The sequence below is a fragment of the Pan paniscus genome, chromosome X (assembly GCF_029289425.2).
Source record: "Pan paniscus chromosome X, NHGRI_mPanPan1-v2.0_pri, whole genome shotgun sequence".
NCBI lineage: Eukaryota > Metazoa > Chordata > Mammalia > Primates > Hominidae > Pan > Pan paniscus.
Window position 1 is genome coordinate 102,671,266 of NC_073272.2, and position 9,029 is coordinate 102,680,294.

A 9,029-nucleotide genomic window follows, 5' to 3' on the forward strand; every position below is an offset into this window, starting at 1 on the left:
TCACCAACCCCCACGGGCCGGCGGCCAGTTAACTGGTACTCCCCCCTTGGAACACACAGACACCCCCCTCCTCCCGTCTGTGCGCGGTGCCCCAGTGCGCACAGCCCCGTCACTCATCTCCGTCCTCTCCAATCTGAGGGCCCACAAGTGGCATCATCGCTTTGCGGTTGGAGTTTACCCATCTTCGGTTATTTGGGAGGGTCTGTACCCTTCCTTTCCCCCACCCCAAACCCCCTTCCTCTGGCCTTGGCCTTTTCTTCTTTCTCTCCTCTTCTCACTGGCTGTGTATATGCTTCCTAATAATTTCTCTTTATTTCCTTTTTAAAAATCAGCATCCCTCAAAAAATTGAAAATAATCAAATTTTATTTTTGAAAGAAACACTGCAACCTGGGAAAGTAATATATATATATAGTTTATGTTCATCTATAGCACACAGAAAACATTTTCTCTGGGCTCCACACCATCATTTTTAGAGCATTCTCACTTGTTTGAAAATTTTATGAAAAAAAGGAGAGAAAATTTTCCTGAACACACTTGGTGTTTTCAAAATAATCTGTGAAGTAAATCTTCAGGAAACAGTTCTGTTGTCAGATCTTGGCCATTTTATGTAAATAATCTACCTTTTTATCCTTCTGGGACAAATTTCAAGTTTTATTAATAAACATTTCTATTTTATTCTATTATAATAAACATTCATTAAATATGAAAAAACATTTGCTGACAACTAATGCCACCTGCTAAAATTAGTGGCTATCACTGTTGATGGTTTGAAGACTTAAGCAAAAGGAAGAGCTGTGAGGCCAAGGCAGGTTGAGTGACGCAGAGATAGAGCATCCCTGCCCTGACAAGAGGTTGGGAAGGTGCTGGTCTTCCACTGTTATATTCCAGAGCTTCTTAATTCCTACGTTCAGACTCCTAATTCTGTTGCTTACTCCAAAAATATAGATGGACAGGTGACCAAGGTGGTGACCTTAATATATCACTTTGGCTCCTTCCTTCTATTTCTTCCCCAAATCCCCACCTAATGACTCACTTCTCAGCATAGTTGGGAGGTCTCTTCCCATTCTGGAAACCAGAATAGGGCTTTTCTACAGCTCTGTGGTGAGAGATTCCAAGAAAAGCCTAGAAGTAATTGAGGAAGTGGGAGGAGTGGGGAGCAGTTCTCAAACCTGCCTGCTCTCTTCTCTTTTTCACCCACCCCGGGGAAAAGTCTCTTTGGGACATTTTTGCTATCTCTCACCTGGCTTTTGTAGTGCAGCATACCGAGACCCTCACCCTGACTGTCTCACCTCCAGGTCACCCAGAAGAGCCTAGTCTTGCTGCAGGGTCACTATCTGCCAGTCCATACCCACTCTGATACCTCTTCATTTATGCTAGGGCCTGGGGAACACTCTCCACTGACCATTCTTACTACACTTGGCTTTCTCAACTCAGAAGCCTGTGGAAGCCCTTAATACTACTATTTCTTCTTTTTCTTCTTCTTCTTTCTTCCTTCTTCCTTCTTCTCTCTTCTCTCTTCTCTCTTCTCTCTTCTTCTTCTTCTTCTTTTTCTTCTTTTCTTCCTCTGTCTCTCTCCCTCTCTCTCGGTCTCTCTCTCTATCACTTCTTCTCACCTTAGACATGTTTATTTTCCTTTGTTTTCTACCTTAGTACTCACCCATTGACCAACCCAGAAATGTGGCTATTATCCTTGAATCACTCTACATTGTCCCTCATATTCAAATAATAACCAAATCTGGTTAAGTCTCAATTTATATATGTGTGTGTGTGTGTGTGTGTATGTGTGTGTGTGTATATATATATATATATATATATATTTTTTTTTTTTTTTTAGATGGAGACTCACTGTATCAGCCAGGCTGGAGTGCAGTGGCGTGATCTTGGTTCACTACAACCTCTGCCTCCCAGGTTCAAGGGATATTCCTGCCTCAGCCTCCAGAGTAGCTGGGACTACAGGTGCACACCACCATGCCCAGCTAATTTTTATTTTTATTTTTAGTAGAGACGGGATTTCAGCCATGTTAGCCCCGCTTGTCTCAAACTCCTGACCTTAGGTGATCTGCCAACCTCGGCCTCTTGAGTGCTGGGATTACAGGCGTGAGCTACCACACCTGGCCTCAATTTATATCTTTTAAAAACAACTTTATGGAGATACAATTTGCAATCCATAAGATTGCCCATTTAAAGTGTAAAATTCAATGGTTTTTAGCATATTCATAGATACATGCAACCATCACCACAGTCAACTTTAGGATATTTTCGTCACCTCAAAAAGCGACCTCCTATTCTTTTGCTATCACTCTCCTATTCCCCCATCCTCTTCATACCAAAGCAACTACTAATACGTTTTCTGTCTATAGATTTCCCTATTTTGACATTTCATATGAATGAAATTGTATAATATGTATTCTTTGGAAATTGGATTTTTTATTTAGCATGATGTTTTCAAGCTTTATGATTCCAATATGATTACTCATTTGAGGAATTGCCAAACTATTTTCCAAAGTGGCCGAATATTTTACATTCCTACCAGTAGCATATGACGGTTTTGATTTCTCCACATTCTTGTCAACATTTGTTATTACCTGAAATTTTGATTCCAACCATTTTAGTGGGGGTGAAGTGGTATATCATGGTGGTTTTGATTTGCATATCCTTGATGACTAATAATGTGGTGCATCTTTTCATGTGCTTATAGGTCATTTGTATATCCTCCTTGGATCAATGTCTATTCAGATCTTTGTGCACTTTTTATTTGAGTTATTTTTCTTTTTATTATTGAGTTGCAAGAGTTTTTATATATTCTAGACAGAAATCCCTCACTACATATATGATCTGCAGATATTTTAGCCCATTCTGTGGGTTTTTTAATCAGTTTCATAATGGTGCCTTTTGAAACACAATGGTGTTTGGCCAGGCACGGTGGCTCATGCCTGTAATTCCAGCAATTTGGGAGGCCAAGGCAGGTGAATCACTTGAAGTCAGGAGTTTGAGACCAGCCTGGCCAGCATGGTGAAACCCCGTCTCTACTAAAAATACAAAAAATTAACCAGGCGTGGCAGCACCTGCCTGTAGTCCCAGCTACTCTGGAGGCTGAGGCAGGAGAATCGCTTGAACTTGGGAGGTAGAGGTTGCAGTGAGCCGAGATTGTGCCACTGCACTCCAGCCTGAGCCACAGAGCGAGACTCTGTCTCAAAAGAACAAAAAAAGGAAACACAATAATTTTTAATTTTGATGAAGTCTAGATTATCTTTTTCTTTGCTGCTCCTGGTATTGGTGTCATATCTAAGAATCTTTTGAATTCAAGAGTCATTTGAATCTAAGAATCCTTTGTAATCCAAGGTCACAAATATTTATCCCTATATTTTCCTCCAAGAGTTTTATACTTCTAGCTCTTCCATTTAGGTCTTTGACCCAGTTTGAATTAGTTTTTTATAAGGCGGGAGGTAAGAGTGTAACTTCATTCTTTTATATGTGGCTATGCAGTTGGCCCAGCACCATTTGTTGAAAAGACTATTATTTCTCCACTGAATTGTCTTGGAACCCTTGTCAAAATTCATTTGAGATTAGCCACATAGTTTTACTTTTGGACTCTCAAAACAATTCCATTGGCCGGGCGTGGTGGCTCACACCTGTAATCCCAACACTTTGGGAGGCCAAGCGGGGCAGATCACTTGAGGTCAGGAGTTTGAGACCAGCCTGGGCAACATGGCAAAACCCCGTTCCTAATAAAAAAATAGAAAAATTAGCCAGGAGTAGTGGCGAGTGCCTGTAGTCCTAGCTACTCAGGAGGCTGAGGCAGTAGAATCACTTGAACCCAGGAGGTGGAGGTTGCAGTGAGCTGAGATTGTGCCACTGTACCCCAGCCCAGGTGACAGAATGAGACTCCGTCTCAAAAAAATAAATAAATAAAATAAAAGCGAGAAATTATTAAGTGTAGTGAGGAAGGCATGTCGAAAGCCAAAATAAAAGCTAGAAATTATTAAGTGTAGTGAGGAAGGCATGTCAAAAGCCAAAATAGGGACAGGTGTGGTGGCTCACGCCTGTAATTCCAGCACTTTGGGAGGCCGACGTAGGCAGATCACAAGGTCAGGAGTTTGAGACTAGCCTTGCCAACATGGTGAAACCCCGCCTCTACTAAAAATACAAACATTAGCCAGGCGTGGTGGTGTGTGCCCATAATCCTAGCTACTCGGGAGGCTGAGGCAGGAGAATTGCTTGAACCCGGGAGGTGGAGGTTGCAGTGAGCCGGGACAGTGCCAGTGCACTCTAGCCTGGGCAAAAAAAAGGCAAAACTTCCTTATTGCTAATATGGAGAAAGTTTTAGTGGTCTGAATAATAGATCAAACCAGCCACAACACTCCCTTAAGCCAAAGCCTAATGCAGAGCAAGGCGTTAACTCTCTTCAGTTGTGTGAAGGTTGAGAGAGGTGAAGAAGGTGCAGAAGAAAAGTTTGAATCTAGCAGAGGCTGGTTCACGAAGTTTGAGAGAAGACATTATCTCCATAATGTAACAGCACAAGGTAAAACAGCAAGTGCTGATATAGAAGCTACAGCAAGTTACCCAGAAGATTTAGCAAAGATAATTGGTGAAGGTGGCTACGCTAAATGACAAATGTTCAATGTAGATGAAACAACCTTCCACTGGAAGAAGATGCTATCTAATACTTTCATAGCTAGTGAGAAGTCAATGCATGACTTCAAAGCTTTAAAGAACAGACTCACTCTCCTTTGTTAGGGGCTTATGCAGCTGGTGACCTTAAGTTGAAGCCAATGCTCATTGACCATTCTGAATATCCTAGGGTCCTAAAGAATTTTGCTAAATCTACTCTACTTGTGCTCTAGAAATGGAACAACCAACCAAGACTGGATGACAGCATATATGTTTACAGCATGGTTTATTGAATATTTTAAATTAACTACTGAGACCTATTGCTCAGTAAAAAAGATTCCTTTCAAAATATTACTGCTTATTGACAATGTACCTAGCTACTGAAGAGCTCTGATGAAGATGTGCGAAGTGATCAACGTTGTTTTCGTACCTGCAAATACAGCATCCATTTTTCAGCCCACGGATCAAGAAGTAATTTCGACTTTCAAGGTTTATTATTTAAGAAATACATTTCATAAGACAATAGCTGCCATAGATAGTGATTCCTCTGATGGATTAAGGCAAAGTAAATTGACAATCTTCTGGAAGGGATTCATCATTCTAAATGCTATTAAGAACATTTCTGAATCATGGGAGGAGATCAAAATATCAACATTAACAGGAGTTTGGAAGAAGTTGATTCCAATTATCATGGATTACTTTGAAGGTTTCAAGATTTCAGTAGAGGAAGTCACTGCGGATATGGTGGAAATAGCAAGAGAACTAGAATTAGAAGTAGAGCCTGGGCCAGGCACAGTGGCTTACACCTGTAATCCCAGCACTTCGGGAGGCTGAGACGGGCAGATCACGAGGTCAGGAGTTTGAGACCAGAATGACCAAGATGGTGAAACCAAGTCTCTACTAAAAATACAAAAATTAGCCAGGCATGGTGGCGCATGCCTGTAATCCCAGCTATCCAGGAGGCTGAGGCAGGAGAATCACTTGAACCCGGGAGGTGGAGTTTTCAGTGAGCCAACATCGTGCCACTGCACTCCAGTCTGGGCAACAGAGCAAGACTCCATCTCAAAAAATATATATAGAGAGAGCCTCAAGATGTGAATAAATTGCTGCAATGTTATGATAAAACTTAAATGGATGAGGAGTTGTTTCTTATGGATGAGCAAAGAAAGTGGTTTCTCAAGATGGAATCTACTCCCGGTGAAGATGCTGTGAACAATGTTGAAATGACAACAAAGGATTTAAAATGTGCCATAAACTTAGTTGATACAGCAATGGCAACGTTTGAGAAGACTGATTCCAATTTTGAAAGAAGTTCTACTGTGGGTAAATGCTATCAAACAGCATCACATGCTACAGAGAAATCTTTCACGTAAGGCAGAGTCAATCAATGGAGCAACAACTTCATTGTTGGCTGGACGTGGTGGCTCACACCTGTAATCCCAGCACTTTGGGGGGCCAAGGCGGGCGAATCACGAGATCAGGAGATTGATACCACCCTGGCTAGTATGGTGAAACCCCGTCTCTTCTAAAAATACAAAAAATTAGCCAGGCGTGGTGGCGGGCACCTGTAGTCCCAGCTACTCGGGAGGCTGAGGCAGGAGAATGGTGTGAACCCAGGAGGCGGAACTTGAGTGAGCAGAGATCGTGCCACTGCACTCCAGCCTGGGCAAGAGAGTGAGACACCATCTCAAAAAAAAAAAAAAAAAGCTTCATTGTTGTCTTTTTTTAAATGTAAGAGTCAGGGGTCTCACTAGGTTGACCAGGCTGGACTCAAACTCCTGCAGTCAAGGGATACTCTCTCCTCAGCCTCCCAGGTGTCTGGGACTACAGGCGTGTGCCACTGCACCCAGCCATTGCTGCCTTATTTTAACAGATTGCCACAGCCAACCCAATCTTCAGCAACCATCACCCTGATCAATAAGCAGCCATTAACATTGAGGTAAGACCATTTATCCTTTCAGCAAAAAGATTATGACTCACTGAAGGCTCGGAGAATCATTAGCATTTTTTAGCAATAAAGTATTTTAAAAATTAGGCTATTTACATTTTTCTTTTTTCTTTTCTTTTCTTTTCTTTTTTTTTTTCTGAGATGGAGTCCGCTCTGTCCCCAGGCTGGAGTGCAGTGGCATGATCTCGGCTCACTGCAAGCTCCACCTCCCGGGTTCACGCCATTCTCCTGCCTCAGCCTCCCAAGTAGCTGGGACTACAGGCACCCACCACCAGGCCTGGCTAATGTTTTGTATTTTTAGTAGAGATGGGGTTTCACTGTGTTAGCCAGGATGGTCTTGATCTCTTGACCTCGTGATTTGCCTGCCTCAGCCTCCCAAAGTGCTGGGATTACAGGCGTGAGCCACCATGCCCGGCCTACATTTTTCTAAACATAATGCTATTGCACACTTAATAGACTATAATGCAGTGTAAATATAACTTTTTGAAATAATTTCAAAGGTATTACAAGAAAACTATAGAACAGTACCCCTTATGGATACTGATGCAAATATCTTCAACAAAATACTTGCAAGCTAAATTCAACAGGATATTAAAAGGTTATACATGATGACCAAGTGGGATTTATTCCTGGAATACAAGTGTGCTTCAACATATAAAAATCAAGTAATGTAATGTACCACATTAACAGAATGAAGGGGGAAAATGCACATAATTATCTCAATTAATTTAAAAAAAGCATTTGACAAAACTTAAACCCTTTCACAATTGAAAACACTCAATAAACTAGGAATAGAAGGAAATTATATTAACATAATAAAGGCCATATATGAAAAACCCGTGAGTAAAATCATACTCAATGGTGAGAGACTGAAAGTTTTTCCTCTAAGATTGGAATAAGAAAATAATGCCCACTCATGCCACTTCTATTCAACACAGTACTGGAAGTCCTAGCCAGAACAATTAAGCAAGCAAAATAAGTAAAAGGCAAGCAAAATAAGTAAAATAAAATTAGTTAGTTCTGTTTGCAGTTGAAATAATTTTATATGTGGAAAATCCTAAAGACTCCACCAAAAAACTGTGAGAAGTAATAAATGAATTCGGCAATGTTGATGGATACAAAATCAATACACAAGACTGGATGTAGTGACTCATTCCTGTAATCCCAGCACTTTGGGAGGCTGAGGTGAGAGGATTGCTTGAGGCCATGAGTTTGAGACCAGCCTGGGCAATATAGCAAGACTCTGATCTACAAAAAAATTATTTTAAAAATTAGCCATCTGTGGTGGTGCATGCCTATAGTCCTAGCCACTCAGGAGGCTGAAACAGGAGGATTGCCTGAGTGCAGGAGTTCAAGGTTACAGTGAGCTATGATCACACCACCGCACTCCAGCGTGAGTGACAGAGTGAAACTCTGTCTCTTAAAAAAAATTATTTACATTTCTATACACTAACAGTGAGAAATCTGAAAGAATAATTAAAAAACAATTTCATTTAAAATACTTATGATTAAACTTAACCAAGGAAGCAAAAGACTTGTACACTAAAAACTATGAAATGTTACTGAAAGAAATTTAAGAAGACAAATAAATGCAAAGACATCCTCTGTTCATGGATTAGAAGACATTGTATTGTTAAAATATTAATACTACCCAAAGTGATCTATGGATTCAATGCAATCCCTATCAAAATCACAATGACATTCTTGCAGAAATCAAAATCTATCCTAAAATTCATATGGAAACTCAAAGGACCTGATTAGCCAAAACAATCTTGAAAAAGAACAAAATTTGAAGTCTCCCACATCCTGATTTCAAAGCTTAATACAATGCTACAGTAATCAAAACAGTGGTACTGGCAGAATGGCAGACATGTAAACAAATAGAATTGGTAGTCTAAAAACAAATCCTGGCATAAATGGTCAAATGCTTTTCAACAGGGTGCAAAGACTGTCCAATGAGGAAAATACAGTCTTCAACAAATGTTGTTGGGGAAACTGGATATCCACACAGAAAAGAATGAAGTTATACCTTTACATTATACCATATACAAAAATTAACTCAAAATGGATGAAAGACCAAAATATAAGAGCTAAAAGCATGAAACTCTTAGCAGAAGACACAGGGACAAGCCTCATAATATTGGATTTCACAATGATTTCTTGGATATGACACTAGAAGAAAAGGAAACAAAAGAAAATAACAGATAAATTGTACTACATCAAAATGAAAGACTTTTGTGCATCAGAGGATGTAGCAATGGAATGAAACGGGAAAATATTTTCAAATCATGTATCTGATAAGAGATTAATATCTAGAAAATATAAAGAACTCCTACAACTCAGCAAAAACAACAACAGAAAACAACCCAATTCAAAAATGGGCAAAGGACTTAGACATTTCTCCAAAGAAGATATACAAGTAGCAATAAACACATGAAAGATTTTAAGTGTGTTTTGGATAAAGAGCCA